Source organism: Erithacus rubecula, assembly GCF_903797595.1.
Source record: "Erithacus rubecula genome assembly, chromosome: 10".
NCBI lineage: Eukaryota > Metazoa > Chordata > Aves > Passeriformes > Muscicapidae > Erithacus > Erithacus rubecula.
In genome coordinates this window covers 26,479,231-26,497,506 of record NC_136662.1, presented here as the reverse complement: position 1 = coordinate 26,497,506, position 18,276 = coordinate 26,479,231, and the positions used below count along the sequence as shown (strand labels likewise).

General features: G+C 44.9%; 1 protein-coding gene across 1 annotated transcript in view; it reads left to right on the top strand.

Moving 5' to 3' along the window:
* NTMT2 (N-terminal Xaa-Pro-Lys N-methyltransferase 2) overlaps positions 1-18,276 on the top strand; it is a 146,595-nt gene that overhangs the window by 94,503 nt on the left and 33,816 nt on the right. The gene's annotated exons all lie outside the window — the stretch shown is intronic.

Here is an 18,276-nt window from a genome sequence, read left to right as displayed (position 1 = left end):
TTTCTCTGTTGTTGCTGGTACACTTATTTTGCTGGAAAACCTAAAAGCAGGAGATTTGATGGTATTGTGAGAAAATAGTGACTGACTTCCTTTGTTGTGCCTGCTGTTGCAGGACACCTTCTAGCAACCTGCTGATGGTTTTCAGGATGGGATACCTGTAAGTGCAGTAATAATTTAATTGTACCATTCTTGTTTCCATCCTCTGCAGCCTTCCCCAGTTGTTCCTCAAGAGATTCAAAGGCCTAGAGGATAGGTCTGTTCCTCATTACAGTTGTGTTCTGCTCGTCAGGGACACACAGAAGAGCTTCTGACAGAAGAGTTGAATTGCAAATGGTATTTACAGAAATCACAAAGACATCATTTTGCATATAATTTATGGTTCTCTGGTAGGCTAATGTGGTTAGAATATTTCTACACCTTGTTGTCACAGGTAAGATTATTGTTTGAACTCTGAAAATGGTGTTCCAAAAAATTCCAAGTCCAAAGATTTTTTTTGACAACTGCTTAAAATTATGAATTTCCTAGAAGGGAGAAAGTTTATATGCAACAAAACTGTTTAAAGGCTGAAACATTCTTGCGTGCCATTCTGATAGTGCTGGTGCTGTTTCTGCCTGAGAGGGAAGATGCTGTTAGAATCAGCAGTTTCTGTTCTCTCACAAATCCCTTGTTGAAGTTCTGGCCAGTTCTCTCTGTCTTTAACTTCTGAGGCTGCGAAGTGAAGTGGACTGGCTGGAAGCCACATGGAACAGCCGTGTGGAATAACAATAGCAGCCCAGCATCAGGCTGCTCTCCTGGCCAGGGAGTGAAGAGTTAACTTGTTTGATCTGAGCTGTGAAGCCTTTCTCTGACGTGTGATATAAACCACTACCGTGGTGTCAGTTCCACTTTGGAAGCTGGCGAATGTTTTGATGGGTGCCAGTGTGCCGGTTTAAAATTCCCCCTGTGCCGGAGCCAAGGAGTCCAGTCCTAATTGTAACAACATGTGTGCTGGTCAGAAATGCCAGGAGATGATTTTGGTGCAACAAAAGGTTTGGGGGTTTTTTGTTTCTCCTAGGAGAAGGAGAGCTGTTGGAACTGAGGCTCTCCAAATCCATTTCTGTGTTACAATGTTTGTCCTGCTGCCCCAGGTACCACCAAGGTCAGGTGTGCTGTCCACTTTTGTCTCTTCAGAAGAATGGGAACATGGAAAGCTCAGCACAGCTCAGAAATGAGTGGGCAGGTTTTTGGTGAGGACCCCTTGCACAGGTGGAGGTAAAAGTCTGAGTCTGAGTTCCACGGCAGGGAAAATAGAGATATGTCTGACAGTAACACTGCAGGGCTTGGCACAGGGGCCTCTCCTGTGGCAACGTGGCCATTTCTGTGCTGGATCACCACATTACCATTATGGGAAGAGCTGGAAAACACCAATGTACACCACTGAGAATGTTACAAAGCACATTACAATTATCTCTGTTGCATTTTGGCCAGGATATCAGGATTAGCATTCCCTCCTCTGTCAAGAAATGTTTAAATGAGCACAGATGGTCATGACTCAGCCTGGGGTTCCCATGGATGTGTGGAGCATGGTGTAAAACACTTGGACAACCCCCAATCTGATTGTACATCCAGCCAGATGAAGCTGGGCTCTCAAGAGGTTTGAGCCTAGGGGAGCTTTCTGGGGAGAGACCCAGGTTCTCCATCAGCCATTTTTCTTCCTATTACCTTCTGTGATGCACTGGAGTCTTTCCTTTGGACCTGGATCCCATCTGAACTGAATGAGGAAAAACTAGTAAGAGAGAAATGTAGAGAGTGGCCTAGTGGTTGGAGGTACTGTGTTTCCTGGTCAGCTGCATTAAGAACATGCTAGAGAGGAATCTCATGGCAACTTAATCTCTGGGGAAGTTCTGGAGCTCAAGAAAGGGGCAAAACACTGTTGAATTCTCTCCTTTGCTGGATTCTGTCCAGTCTGTATTTTCTGCTTAGGACAGCAAGACCTGAAGACTTACTGTTCCTAACTCCCTTCTGTCAAGGTTCAAGTTTGGATTAAACACCTACACCTGAAGCTTGGAACTTCACCTGAGGCATCTTATGTGGGATCTTTGAGCGTCTGAATGTCCTGGGCCAAGCTTGGTACTTCAGTGGGGTTCTGTGTAACAGTGTCTTGGGTATTTGTGCTCCTCTCCTGCACATGCCATGGCTGTGTGTAAGGATTCCTGCAGTTGCTGAGAGGTAAATTTTTTTCTGCAGGCCTGATCCATCCCAAAAATCCTAAGTTCAGCACTTTGGTGTTGTATCACACTCCCTTTCCTAATTCCATGGATATCAGCAGGTGTGGTGTGTAATGGACAAAGGGTTTTGCCAGTGGCAGTGCAAGCAGGGTGTAGAGACGTGGGTTGGTATTATAGAAACCACATGCTTGTTAAGTGCCCTGTTTCTGCATGGTCCCATTAAAGGGAGCATTGGCTCCTTTGATGGGGCACAAGACTGGTTTCCTTCATGGTTTCCTTGATTTATGTCCCAGCAGAGAACTCAGACATCAGTGGGGAAAGACCAAGTAACCAGAGAAGCGAGCCAAGCCTCGCTCACCCCCTCGGCATGATAGGACATCAGATCCTTCAAATCCTTGCCTTTGGCAGCCTGTTAGTTACAGGGTTTAAATCATGCCTTTTAAGGCTCAGGCAGAGACACTAAAAAGCTTGGGCCTTTCTGAATTAGGGCCTGGATTGTGTAGTTAGGGTCATTTTCTCAATTAGCTAAACATAAATCAGCCTAACGAGGCACTTGGGAGCACTGGGCAGGTTTAGTACCTTGTCTCTCCTGCCTCTGTCCTTACCACTCCCACCTGCTTGTTTGGCTGATCAGCCAGTGATTTTATTTTTCCACACTGCCAGCACTGAGCAGTGGGTTTTGATGTCTGAGCTGGTTTTCACACCTGGCACATGAGTGCAAGAGGGGAGAACTGGGCGAAATTGCTCTTGGGCAAGCAGATAAAACAGCTCTTAGGTGTGGCAGAGATTCAACAGTCTCAGCACTCCAAGCCACAGTGTCTTTCAGGGGTTGGGAATAGTGTCCTGTTGAACGGGCAGTGGTGGGTGGTGGCATGAGTGCAGAAAGTCCAGCAGCAGCAGGGATGTGCTATCTGGGACTGGAAAGCACATGTTGGGGCTGCAGCTCCGGAGCTGGGGAATGGAACACGAGTCTTTTTCCAGGAGCCTTTTCCTTGGCTCCACCATGTGCTGTTTTCTGGAGACTGATGGAAATTGGGGATGGGATGGGTTGTCCTGTACCCAGTTCAGCCCACTGCTCTGGTGGAGCTTTGGGATCCATTTCTGCAGGCAGTAAAGCTTGGAGGTTCCTCACAGCAAAGGAGGTGAAAGAACCCATGTAATGACTTGGGATGCCATTGAATTGGATAAAAATCATCCCAAGGGAAAGCTGCAGTGTTGGGGATATCCCTTCAGTCTCTTAGGCTGTTCAGAATTGGGGAGGATGTGGCAGAATGAGGGAACGGAGTCAGTTCACTCAGACCATGCATGGGCTGAAGCTGTGCCCCTCCCTCAGTCAGCTTTCAAGGGCTAGAGCCGAGTTAGAGAAAAACACCCAAACAACAAAAAAATGTTTTGTGGGCAAGAAAAGTGAAATGTATCATAAATAATCCATGAGTGATGGGCCTTTTTAACTTCCCCACACAAGGTTTCTTTACTCTAGCAGTTGATAAGTGCTGGTGATGTATCTGAACATAATTGACTGATGTGATCCTCTCATGTTCATGTCTGTCTTGACATTTTTCTCTGCAGTAATTGTCTTTGTTCTGGTTTGCTGTGTTTCCTGATTATGCAGGGCCGAATTGAGCCCCAAATCTCAGCCTGAGAAGGCATTGCTCTGAACTTGCTGTGGCTTGGGAGCCCTCAAATACTATGATGGGTTTGTAATGGAATAGCTGCAGACAAGGACACGCAGCAGGAGCAGCTCTAAATGCACAGTTTCTGACCTTGTGTTGCTCCTGCATTAGTCCCTAACTGTCCTGAAGGAGACTCCACTGAGTTGTTTCACCTCCATCACCTCCACAGCTTCCTCCTTCATTGAGCCAGTAAAGGAGGAGCAGAGCAAAGGACAGGGTCACTCCATGAACTACAAGCTTAGCAATGGTGTCAGATACCAAGTGAGGCTGTGGCTGCTCTGCAGTCCTAAGTCTAGCAGCAACAGAAATGGGAGCCCTCCAGCTGCCTACCATGGAGCTAAAGGGCAGCTGACCTTCTTGGCCATTGCCTCCACGTGGACCACTGTATCTCCAGGAGAACTGAAGGGATGGAGAGCTCTGGGAGTCATTGCAAGGCAGCAGGTACCAGCACCTCCCTGCAGATGTGACTCCTTCACAGGCAGGAGTTGGGTATCCTGCAGATGGTGTCTCAGCCAGGTTTCCTTGCTCTCTTCCTTTTTCTAGGTGGGAGTGAAGCCCTTTGTACTGCCACTACCCTAGGAGCCATCAGTCCATCAAGGAAACCTCACTAGATGTGATGTTGACTGCATTTAAGAGTCACAAACTGGCTGTCCCTTGGATTATTAGCTTGGGCAGCAAACTCCTGGCAGAGCCATGCTGTGAGACTCTGCCAAAATATTTGCTGAGTACACTCACTGCCTTGGGCACACAAGCTAGGTACAGCTCTGCCTTTGCAGACTTAAGTCACTTTGCCCATTCCAGTATAAACAGACTCTGTCCCTGTCCCAAGGAAGGGTTAATCAAATTCAGACATCATTTTCTTCCAAGTTCCCCAGTTTGCATCTGGAGTAGGTTTCTGAGCATCACATCTTCAACAGTTCTGTGGCTGTTTAGGTGATGACTCTGGCTGCTGATGGTGCAGATTTCATTGTCTGTGGTGCTGATGGTCTCCTAGAGGTTGTGTGTCTGGCTTGGCTGGCGTGTGAGCTGCAGCTGCTCCCTTGTGTTGGTGGTTTGTTTCATGGAGAAGATGATGCTCTTTGGCATGAGGATGTGCTCATGAAGAACCAGGTCCATTCCAGAGTTTTCCTAACGTGCTTCTCTTGAGTCTCCAAGAAGAACATCCTGCAGCTGTTTTTAAAAGTCATGCCTCATTCTCTGCAGGATTTTCTTCTTGCTTCCAGATCTCTTCCCCCCCCCCCCCCCCCCCCCATCTGCTAAAATGCCAGTTGTTTTCTTTTCTTCATTCTTCAAATCAAAATATTTAGCAGTGGACTTTTCTCCATGACATCCCACTGCATCCCTTAACTACTGTGGAGTGTTCATCAGTCTCACTGACATTAACCAGTTCTGCAGGAAACCAGCACTGCCAAGCAGGCAGGCTCCACTCCTGGACAGTGTCTGGTACTGTCAGTGACAGTCCCCCTGTGAGTCTCTCAAGGATGATGCTTTTGCTGGCAGAACTTGAGAAGCTGTTGGAACATACTTTCCTTGGCCTGGCAAGTTGCACTTGGGCCCTCATGGTGTTCCTTCTGGCCTCAACATGAGTAAAGCTTTATCTGCTTTTCAGAGAAGGCAGTCACCATTTGCTTTTCAAGGACTAGTCAGTCTCCTCTGCCCCAGCTGCCTGCCACACTGGAGCCTTTCATTACTTGCACCCTTCCAAGCCACCGGTTTTCTTTTCTCCTTCTGTCTTTCAAACAGTTTCCCTTTCTACTTCCAGCAGCTGCTGAGAAACTTCATGGATCCATCTGTCCTCCAGGCCAGGCAAATAACCAGGGCTCCCCAGAGCCACCAGGCTGAGCAGAAGGTGGGTGAAAATGCTTTAATTCCTGGAACTAAAACTCAGTAGGATTAAACTCACAGCCAGTTTTAGAAGCCCAAGTCCCTGCTGCTATTCCCAGGCTTTGGGGTTATCCATGTTCACTGTTACACCTGAACACTTGCACTCAGAAATCTTTGCTTTCACCTACCATGTCTGCAAGCCCAGAGGTGGCTGGTTGGAGCTGGTCACCTCTGGGGGGGTGACAAATGATAACCCAGCTGGGGAGAGCCAGAAGGAGGTTTCCTGGGGAAGGCATTTGGGATGGCTGCTATCCTCAAACACATCAAAGGTGTGAATGGCTTTCATCAAGAGGCAGTAAAACTAATCCGAAGTCCACTTTAATGTGTTTGCCACATATTTGGAAAGGAACTGATTTCAGAAATGCTTTCGAGAGTTTTAAAAATTCTTCTGGACCTGTGTCTTAGAGCTCTTTCCACTCTGGAAACCTGATGCTTTTGTTTCCCAGATGTTCTGGATTCATGACTGAAGGAAGATGGAGAACTAAAACATCTTCTGAAATATGGGCACAAATAGTTTGGCTTTCTTTCCTAGCTCTAAACCCCTGTTAAACTCGTTTTTTGATTTTTTTTTATAAAGCCCAGGCCATGCTTACAGTAAATACCACCTCCTCAGTCAGCAAGTGAGACATCTTCCCATTCAGTTGTCAAAAACCCCTCATTTCCACCTCACTAAGCCTGCAAGATACTGGCCTTTTGACCTGCTGGGGTGCTTGCCCCTAGTCTGGAGCTTTAGGCCGGTCCTGTTCTGCTAAAAGAAACCGACCTTTAGTGTTTAAAACAGGAGCAAATCCTTGGAAAGATCAGAGGAACTGTCGTCTTTCTCATTTTCTTTCTTTTTTTCATCCTTTTTTTTTTTTTTTTCCCCTGCAGGAGAGTTTAAACATCACTGCTTTCATTTGGAAAGGGCGAGTGACTTTCCCATGCCGTAATACCCAGCAAGTGTTGAGAGAATGTGGTTACATAAAACCATATTTTTAATACAACCGACAGACTGTCTTGAGAGCTAAGTGTTTTTTGACAGTTTTTATGCACCTGTTAATTCAAAGCTCTTAACATGTGCCAGTTAAAAAGAGCCAGGCACTAAAACATCCACCCTGTGGACGGCCGGGGCTCAGCTGCACACCAGAGCACAGGGAATCTGTGCAAGGTAGAAACTTGGCTTCTCTCACTGCACCAACTGGTACAGAGCTAATTCAACTCAGAGCTTTGGTTTCCCAGTCCTGCTTGGCCTCATAGGTTCCTGCTTCTGCTTTGGACCTGAAGAACAGCTGGCATTTCTTTGGGTCTCTTCTGTTTGCTTTTCCCACCTATGTCAGAAAGAAAAGTTCCTATCAGGGCCATTGTTAAAAGACAATACTGACAATATTTCCCCAGGCTCCTCTGCTAAATTTGTGCCTCTTTGTTTTCCTGACAGTAGGGTTGGTTTTGATGATCAGGTACAGCCCAGATGGAAACCTGCTGCACTGTCCTCCAGTGTGTCTGCTCAGGAATCATCACTCCACCCCTGCTCAGGTGGTCTCTTCACACAAAAAGGAAGTTCTCCTCCTCTTGTCTAACATTTTCCTTCCTCTTCACCCCTTCAATATTACAAACTTTGAATGCAGAGATGTTCTCAGGGTCATTTTAACCCCCCACAGCCAGTCTCTTCCTTCTGTGACTTTCTCCCCACACTGTATATGCTCACAACACAACTGCCCAGTTTTAGGGTTAGATTTAGGGTCTGGCTCTGCACTCTGTGGATCACCCAATGGCCTCATCCCTGTGGAGAAAAGCTTGAAAACTCAGCACCATCTGACATAAAGCCTCAAAAAAGCCCAGAAGGCAGATAAAAACAAGAAAGCCTGAGAATTTTGAATACTTGCAGATGCTGACACAGTCATTTCTGTCAGCTAACCCTAAAATGAGTGGCCACTCTTTTTTTGTGCCAGTGACTGTGCATTTGGGATGTGTTTCTGTGTAAGGAAGGGTTAGCATTCCACTGCCACTCTCCTGCTGTGGAAATTTAGTCAAGCTTAATCAAGCCTTCAGCTGATAATTGCACTGCCTCGAGGAGATGGGGCTGTGGCAGCTCTAGACCTTTCCTTTATCTCAAAGCCAGGAGGCATCAGGAGAGTCTCTGGTGTTAAGCCCAAAGCTTAACAAAGCAAACATCAATATTCCTTCTTGCATCTCTGCTAAGTTCCCTACAGGCTGCATTGAGAGATTTGGCTCTCACTGTCAGAACAGTGTTGGTGTCCCTGAGTGCTGCACGTGAGCTTGAACTGACAGGAGGGTTCTTTCAGCAGGAAAGAGGTGAAGGTTTGTCAGGACAATAGGATTCCACCTCAATAACACTCAGGCTGTTTATTGCAAAATCACCTGGTGGGACAAATCTGCTCCATGTCTCATGTGTGTGCACTGTTCTTTGTGTTGAATTAGCTAGAACATGGTATTTTATGTTTTTGTTGGCTTTGCATTTCACACTGACTGCAGGAAGATATATTATAACCCATCTGGCATAAATCCTGTTGGACCACAGTTACCCTGTGACAATTCAGAGGATAAATTGGACCAGGCAGAGTGGTATGACCATCAGGATTTTGCTGCATGGGATCACAGTAGTTTTAATCATGTCCTGGGTACACTCAAACAAAATTTTCTGTCTCAGTACTGTCCAACTTTGCAGGTATATATTATGCTTATGATGTTTCCTTGAAAAAACATGGCTCTGCTCCTGCTGAGAGGTTGCATTACTGTTATTTCTTACACTGCTACTTCAGCAGCTGCTGTGCATGGGGATGACCTGTAGCCTGTGTCTTTTCAGGGTGTACCTTCCAAGCAAGATTAAGGTGTAGCTGGGGTGATCTCCTGTTCTGGAGTGATAGAACTGGAAAGGATCTCAACATATCCTCTAACTCATAGCCACAAACAAGTCCACCCTGTGTGTCCTGATGGGTAATTGATAGTTTCTGCTTCTGCAGTGATGGAGAATCTGTCTCTCAGCAGTAGAACCCAAGGTCTAACTTGGAAACTCCATGGCTACACTTGAACCTGGCTCTTCTTGCCCCATTAACTGTGTTTGAGGGGAATGGTTTTTCTCTTCCCAAGGGCACAGCTCTTTCTCTGTGTTACCCTTCAAAACACTTGCACAGCAGGCTCTGCAGTGAGGCAGAGAGTGAAGAATTCATGGTGGGAAGCATCCCAAACTCACTCAGATCTGTTGAGGTTCCAACAGCAGCTGAGCCATCTGTGACTCATCTTCGTGCTCGTGCGTCAGCTCATGGAGAGATCCTCAGAGCAAGCAAGGCTCTGCTGGCCTGCATGCTCACCCAGAAAACAGCACCAGGCTCCTGCTGGTTTGTCCTCACGAGGGGACAGGGCTGTGATGCAAGATAAGTTCATAAGAAAAGTATGGTGGTTGTTTACTGCTCTGAAACATGCTCCGTTTGTAGCTACAGGAAAATTATTAGAGTCATAATCCTTGCTGAGAGCTGAGCTGCTTCTCCAAACAAGTTGACTCCATTTCCATCTGATTTAAATTTGAGAGAACTGCTCATGTCCCAAAGCTGAGTGATTTTATCACCTCTTCACCAGCCCCAGCATATGATGACAGTTTTTTTGGATTGAACCAGAGAATAACTTTGCTGAGAGATCTCCCAGTTTTCGCCCATCTGAGGAGCCCTGATGTTTCCTTAGAATCCCTTTGCCCTTTGGTTGCAAAGATGGGTTGCTCTGAGGGCAGAGCAGCTCTCTAGGCATTGAGAGCAAAGGGAGGTTTCAGCAGAGTCTCCATATCAAGCTTGAAGGTAGGAACTTCTTTCCTTAAGCTCAAAGAACATCTGTCATTTTTAATTTTTTTTAAAGTGTATGTATGTGTGTTAAAACATTTCAGTTAGAAGAACTGCTCCTGGAACAAAACATGCAAACCTGAGTTAGGATGCTAGAGGCTAATTGCATTGCTTTAAAATGTACAGAGTGAAACTTAAGGAGCCTTTCCTTTGCGATGCTCTTTCTTCTTTGGAGAACTTCCTGAAATCCCCTTCCTTGGATTGGTGACCAAAAATCATTTTGGCAGAAAGGTAAATCTGAAGTGTCAGCCAGCAGTGAAGCACTTGAATGTTGCTGCAGGTCTCCAGATTAATTTCCAGGAAAAATGCAATAGCTGATCTATCCTGGACAAAGATTTTTCCTTTACACAGCCACGTGCAGCAATGAAAGAAGCAATTTCCACTTAGATCTGTTGCAGAACTCTCATCTCCTCGCTTAAAGCATCTCCAAACTGGACAGCTTGTTTCCCTGGAACAGCAGAGTGTGGCTGGTCCTGAGGATCCTGGGCTGGAATTTCTCCCTGTCAGCCATAGAGGGAGCCTTGATGAGAGGCTGGGATGTGGCAGGGACTTGAGCACAATAGGAATTGCCCAGTTTGGAAGGGAATTGTGCAGCCCTGGATGCAGGGAGAGCTGGGCTGATCTGCTGGGTGGATAAAGGATGATTTGTGCCGTGGTCAGATTCTGATATCTGGGGGAGGGGAGCAGGGAATGAAGCAATTCTGTTTGTTTTGAACCAAAACAGTCCCCGCCCCCCCACCCAAAAAAAAAAAAAAGAAAAAAGGTTAAAAATAAAGTTAAAATAAACGAGAAATACTGAGTCAACTTAGGACATGGTGTTTGATCAGAAACACAATGTTCCATTTTAGAGTTTAATTTCTTTTTTTTTTTTCCTAAAGTCGGGTTTTTCAATAAAATCTCCAAAAGGCTCATTTCAGAAACACCTCCATGAAGTCAACCCCTTTGCTTTGAAAACACTTTGGAATGAAATGTTTTGAAGTTTAAAAAAGAGCCTCCTGTATTAGGCTTGTTGGTTTTGTTTGTTTTTTTGGAAAAAGGTGCTTGTCAAATTCAGCCCAACTTTGTGAGCGGTTTATGTCCCTCCAAAATTAAACTCTGCTCAAAATTACTGTTTGCTGCACAAATTCACCCTCTGTATCTGTGGATCTGCCCAGGGCAAAATGGAGCCTGTGATTCAACCCAGCTCTCAGCAATCAAAACCCAGGTCCTGCTTCCTTTCCAAGGGCATCTGCAGTGCCCTGGCTCCACGAGGCCAAAATTCCCATTGTCTCCATGAGGAGTCAAAACATGGAATGAAGAAAACACCAAATGGAAGAAGGAGAAGAGCACGGGAAGAAATTTATTTGTAAGACCCATCTTATTTATCTGCTTCCAACAAAAAAAAAAATACAAGCATGAGACATGGAAGTTTCTTTTCAGGCACTAATGACTTGGATGATCCAGTGAAACAAATGAGAGCAGCCAGGAGAGTGCTCTGCTCCAAAAGGGCAGGGAAATATTTGCCAATGCAGCAGCTCTGCAAATGTGTGAGGCTGTTAAGCTCCTAATCCCATGTCTTATTTTTATGAATTTTCACACTAGTGGGATATAATGAACGTTGAACCCAAAGACATTAATTACCCGGGTCCTTTTTTTGAGAGGAATTTCGATGGAGTGTAACGTTTTAAATTACAAGGTGTGAAATAAACTCTACAAAACTTACAGCTTTAGTGGAGGAACTCCAAAATCAAATAAAAATGCAAAACCACTGATGAAGTCCAATTTACTGTAAAATGCCCTGGATCATGGTGTTCCAGTAATTTTTTTTTTTCCCCCTACATACTTTGGTTAAAATAATTTATATCCGCTGCAGTGTTTATGTACCTTAAGCTTTATTTATTAAAGGATATGTATATTTCAAGCCCAGTTTTAATGAGACATGCTGAAATCTGTAAGGTACAGTGCAACTTTTGTTCTAATCAGCACTAAATCTCTTCTCTTTACTTTTTCTGTGTTGAAAATATTCATGTTGGACGGAAAGGGCCGTGCGTGTATATAAATTTCAGAAACATATAAATATATATGTAAAGCAATAAGCAAAATTTATTTTTTTTTTCCCTATCATCAGAGCAAATACTCCATCATTGTTCAGTCTGAGCACTTAAAATCACTGATGGATTTTATCCTTGTTCTTAGAACTGGACAATTACTTCTTTTTTTAGGCAAATTATGTATTTGCCAAAGATTGTGCTTTAGGTTGGCTGAAAATGTTTGGGAATTCACATCAGCTTGACGAACTGTTTTGGCAAAAGAAGAAAAAGAAGTCCAAGTGTTTTGGCTTTGTTTTCTAATGAAAAGTTTTGAGATTTCATTTTGAACCAACACCCTTAAACTAATGTTAACATGAACTAAAAAATAACTTGGGAAACCGAATAACTTCTTTAAATTCTGAATTAAATGGGGCCTTAGGGATGTTCTCTGGGGGAGTTGATTTGAAAGTTTCTTCCTGTGTTTTTGTTCTTGCAAGGAAATAGAAAATATTTTTGCTTAAATAGATGAATTTGAAAACTGTAATGTTTATGGCTATTTCAGTATAGCATTAGCAGTTGGTTTAAAAATTATATTCAGTTTAAGGAATTTAATCAAACTTGAGCCATATTTTCAAGACATTGTAGAAAGCTTGTCTTTCACTGATGCCTCAGGACGAGAAAAAAGCTATTTAACTGCTTAACCTTTACTGATAGCACTCAAATCTGGATATGAAGCAGGTCATGTAGTCCCTAAACCACTCCTGAAAATGGTACAATGGTTCCTAAATACCTTTAAATGTAGTAAATGTTATCATGGGCAGCAAAGTGACTCTTTCCATGAAAAGCAGCCTTTGATGAAAAGGAAAAAAGTCCATTTTGCCAATTTTTGTTTCGATTTCATGAAAGAAGGAAATAGAAAAATCTTTGAAGATTCCTGCAGCAAAAAGGGCAAAACCTCTTCTGTTTTGACAGATGCAGCAAACTGAAAATTTCTGCTAGAAACCAGCTTTACTCAACTTTTGCCCAAATATCTACATTTCAGAGGCAACCTGTAAAGTATAGAAGATTTCAGGTCTGATGAGCTTGATTTCCTCACCTCTGCAGAGAGCCACCTATTTCCTGATGAAGGCACAAGTTCCCAGCAAAGCAAAGTGAAATTTGGGAGCAGAGTGGGGAGATTTCTCTCAGTCTGTTCCATGGAAAACGCTGGCTTTGGAAATGGAAGCATTTCCCAGAAGTGAACCCCAAAGCCCAGAAATGGCTGACCAAGGAATTTAAAGGGAGAAACACTGGGAATCAGGGAGCAGAGTAATAAAGTACAGGTTTGTTCTGTAACAAATTCCAGCACTTGCAAGACTCTTTTAGACATATGGAAGTCCATTTAGGAGGAAAATTGGTTGCAGCCGCTGACTCAGAACCTGTTGGAATCAGTGGAAACATTTCCATTGTCTTCTGTCCTGAAGAAATGGTGTTTCTGTCCTTCCTTCCATCCCTGGCCTGTGCTCACTCTCTGGGCCATATGGATTTCATCTCCCTCAAAGACATGTAAGAGAAGAGGGTTTGGCTGTTTAACAGCACGGCGGAGCTGTGAGGACAGGAATGGCTGATTTCTACTTGATTTGCTACAAATCAGGTAACCAGCTCCTTTGGAGGAGTCACCTGGGTGCATCTGGCTCTCATATCCCAGAGCTGAATGTGGCTTTAATCACATCAGCTTGTTAATTGTGCCCCTCAAGATGAGTTCAGAGGAGTGAGGGTCTGCCTGTCTGCAATCATGTGATTCCTGGATTCTGACCATAATTGCCAGGCTATCCCTGGGAATGAGCACTGGGTAATTGTTTATCTGGACAGTGCCCCCTTCAGCTATTTCAGACTTTTCTAGTGCTAAACCCAAAGCTGCCTGCAGGGAATGAGTGAACCAAGTCCATCAAGAACTGATCTTAAAGGATTGACTCCTGTTTCTCTTTCTGCAAGTCAGGAATGGGGGGGAACACAGAAGGTCTGGATGCTCCTAAGCACTCCCTAATCTCACAGGCTGTCACCTCCAGACATTCTTGGGATCACTCTCTGCCTCCTACCACCAAGGCCAGGACAAGTCCCCACAGAAGGGGTAACAACCTGCTGAGCAAGAAATGTTCAAGTCTTTCAGCCTCTTGAAGAAAACATTGATATTTTCAGACCAGAGCTAGACTCGAGGGAGTGCAGGAGAACAGATGGATCAGTTCACCCACACTACCACCTCAGACCCTCTGTGTGGCCCAGACAGGTCCCTTCCCTTCCCTGTCCCTCATTCCCTCTGGATCCCTCTGCCTTTCCCTTCTGGAGTTCCATGTGGGGTAAGAAGTTCCTTGCAGTCTCCTTTTGTAATGACAGCAAAAATGGATGTGCCATCACAGAAACCTTCCCTGAATCCAGTTCTGCTATCAGCTGGCTCTGCTCTCCTCCTCTCACCACTGAACTGTGAGTTTCATGGCAATCTTCTCTGGGTATTTTGGACAATGAATGTGTTTCTTGCCATGTAATTAAATTATCCACTTGAGAAAGAAAAAGATGTGGTTTTGTTCCCATTACAAAAACAAACAAACAAGGACTGATATTTATTACAGGCCAAGGCTACTCAACAAGTGTTTTCTGGAACTCTAATAAATTGCTGAAGAAAGTTTACAGCTGAGCCCTAAAGATGGTTTAGTTTTCCAAGGGGCTGGGATGTATTTATTTCCCATTTTCTTAACCCGCAGTATGGTGAACAGCTTAACGTGCTCCTTCCAGGGTTCAGATGGTGTCAACCCAAACCCATGCTCTTCACCCCGAAACAGTTAACCACTTTTTAATTAAAACCACACCAATTATTCATTTGCAAGTTTCACATTTATTTTTCCCCGTTTGCTCAGCCTGCTATTTGGTTTTGCTCCCACTTCGTTAAAACAGCTTCCAAAAAAAATCTAAAAAAAAAAAACCAACAAAAAAAAAAACCCCTAAAACTTCCAGTCACACACCAAACCCAAACAACAGAAATAGCCAGCAAAGAGCCTTTCAACCAAAGTAAGCATCTTGTCCTGTGCAGCTGCTGTGGGGTCTCTGTCCTGTTGTGTTGTCTGTGCAAGGAGTAGCCCAACAATTGAGCAGCCAGGGACTCTCACCCTGCCACAGTTTAAACCCTCTTCCCCTTTCAGGCACATCATCTGTGCACAGAGATGAGTGTGGACAGATGTGGGAGCAAGGCACTTAAACACAAGTTGGTTGTTAAGCACGTGCTTAAGTATTTGGCTGGATTAGCAAACTGGTTTTGAAGGGTTTGCATTTAGAGAGAGCCCCCAAAAAACATTAGAAAGTTGATTTTAATTTTTTTTTTTTTCAGTTCATTACTGGGCCTGCCAATGACATCATTCGTTTGCAAGATGAGAAAAAGTGTTTAAACGAGATTTATAAAAAAAAAAAAATTAAACAAGACGCAATTTTAATGGCCACTTACAAAGGAGATTTATGGACGTGCATAAAGCTGCTTTCCATGGGAGAGGGACTAAGCTTTTAACAGTTACCTTCCTTTGGATTTTTTTTTTCCCCTCTTGCAATATAATACCCACAAATATTTGTGAGTTGTGACTGTGCTCTGAAGGGTTAGTCCTCTTCCAGAAAGGGGGGGTGGAGGGAGAAAAGAGTGGTGCCAATTTGTCTGCCCAGACTCTGATTATGAGAGGTGGTGGGGTTTTTTTTTTCTTTCCTGCAGGGGAGAGAAGCTGGTGGGACGTTTTCTCTCTCCAGGGTTAGGGATATCTGATACCCAGCCCAAGAGCAGTCCAGCAGACTGAACTTTCATCTCCAGCAGCAAGGGATTTAAAATAAAAAACCCAACCAAACCTTGTGGATAAACTTCTTAGTTCAATTTGCAGGAGATCCTGGACTTTCTGCTGGGGAAAATTAGGGCCATTTGCAGGTCTGATTGCAAGGAGCAGAGTGTGTAGATGGAGAAGGGGAGAGAGAGATCACTTGGAGGAAGGAGGTGGTTTCAATACATCTATTTATTTATTTGCATGCCCTGGGCCCTGCCCTCCTCCCTCCTACCCTGCTATCCAATGACCCTCGGTGCTGATTAAAGTTCCCGGGTGACCTCTGAGTGCTTTTGTTCCCCTGCCTGGTAATAAAACCCCAGTTAAACGACTGGCTTATCCAAACCCAGGGCTCCTCAGGCAGCCAGCTCTGGAGCCAGCTCCAGTCTGAGCCCTTGGGAACACGAAGCTTAGCCCTGCTTTAGCCTGGCCAGCCCTGCTGAGCTGGCTGGGCCAAGGGTCCCAGTGCCACCAGGTCACTGTCACAGGGCAATTGGCAACCCAAAAGTGCCGTAGCCTGGTTTCTTACCTCAAATCCACTGAAATCCTCCAAGGTGCTGGAGCAATCAACACAGGCATCATCCACCTGCTGGATGTGCATATAGATAAAAATCTTACCAAGGAAAGACCTTATAAAATCATGGCTTGAACCTGCTACTTCAACTAAGTACAGCTAACAACTAATCTATTAAGTTGCCATTAAGAAATTATGAAAATAAAAATCAATTTACATAACAATCTATTCATATAAGATTAATAAGTTGCACCTGCAAAAACAAAAAATCTATGCCATAAAAATCAATAAACAAAACATGTAAGCTATCCAAAAATAAAAAGAAAAATAAACATACACACAAACCATTTACCAACCAACAAACTAAACATCAGGATACTGTTAACCAATTAGGCTTAACACAGTGCCTTCTAATATTCCTATAAAAATATAAGCTATACAATAAAGATTCAAGTTTTCTATGTAAGAAAAATAAAGTCCCATCTATTTATATTGACTGTGCTCACAAGGCTCACAGCCACTGCAGCAAAACTGGTGAGGAGATGTTTGTGCTGATGCTTCTATGGTTTCCTGGTTTCCACAGTTCTGGGTTGTCTTGAGAGGCCACAGTGTGTGACAAATGTCCCTCCACCTGAGGCAGGGCTGACACCCCCATGGCATCCCTGGCAGGAGCAAAGCCAAAGGAGGGAAGAGCTCAACTCTAGTTCAGATCCACAACCAGCCAGGCAAGAGATCAGGACATTCCTCAGAGCCCCTCTCCCACTTGGTGGAAAGATTATGGAAAAATGAACCAGGAAAAGCAGTTCTTGCCATTGGCAGCTGGTGAATGTGCCTGCCATCTCTGCTGAAAGCTAGGTGACAGCTGTGGAAGCTCTGTCTTGGAATCTAAAAGCTGGGACTGGTGCAGACAAAGTGATAAACAAATTCCCACTCTCTCAGCCCCCTCCTCCACTTGTGTTTTATAAATGACAAGGCAAGGGAAAGGCTCCAGCCCAGACTGGGTGGGAGGAGGTCTGAGCAAGGCAGGTTGGAGCCCTGTTAGGGAAAATGCCAACCCAGCTGCCCCTCCTGTGAAAATCAAACCTCTGAGACTTGGGGGTACTCCCAGGAGCCTTTCAGATGGGCTTGGCAGAAATACCACTGAGCAGGAGCTGTCCCTGGAGCACTGGGCACAGAACTCCCTCCCCAGCCCTTAGCTGAGCCTGCTACACAGTGCCAGTTCCCCTGAAGGTTCTGTTGCTGTCAGGTGGCTTCATCCCCACCTTGAGTGACACAAAGCTTTCCATCCTTCCTCACCCACACATGGCCAGGGAAGATGGCAAAAAATAAAACAAACCTCAGCTGCTATCCTGGGGCACCTCCCTTATTACACCTGGTGCACAGCAAAAAAAAAAACCAAAATACAATACATGGCCTTGCCTCACCATCCACATGGGGCTGGAGCATGTGTGCAAGTGTTCTCCCGCCTCAGGCTCTAAATCTTGTACAGTGTCAATGCTGCAATATTCCTAAAGAAGTTCCCAGAGCCAAGTATTTATCACCCCCATGAACCAGTAACAAGGCACCTTGCTCTGACTGGAGATGTGCTAGCACTTCCAGGAATGATTGTGTGTGATGTGAACTCAGCCTCTGGTTCAAAATATTGTGCAGAGGAATAATAAATCTCAGTGCTAAATTGCTGCCCCATTTAAGCTTTGATTAGGCTCTGATGGTCTGTTCACCCTGGAGCTGCTGGTATTAATCTGCATGCTATACCCTAATTATAAACTGCTCATGGCATTTCCAGATGACATCAAGATGTTTGGGATTAAAAAAAACCCTGATGTTGAGTTTACAGCTTGGAAGGACTGTAGACTACCTGATCCCCACAGATGTAATAACTCACCTCAGTGTGGGGAGAAAAGAAAAAAGGGAGGTTTGGTCCAAGAGTGTAGCAGGGTTTGTGGGGGACAGGTCTTGTTGCAGACCCCAATATGTGCACACAACCCCAAAATCTCCCTCCCCACACTGTAAAGGGATGTGAGATGCACACACGTGTCCCTGCAGGTGCTCCCTGTCTCCAGCTCCACACAGATTTTATCCAGCCCTGACTGCAGCAAGTGCAGAAGGGATTGAGGCCAGGCATGGAAGTGAACCAGCAGGATGGGATGGCTGGGGGGAAACTTTTCTTGGTGCTCACAGCACTGTAGCATCAAGAACTCCAGCAGTGGGGCCATAACTGGGCTGGGCAGGGCATGGGACATTGTCCCACATGGCACATTCTGGATGCAGGCTGAGAAGAGCTAGAGGCAGAGAGATGCTCTGAATCACTCAGCTTTCCCCTCAGGAGCTGTGG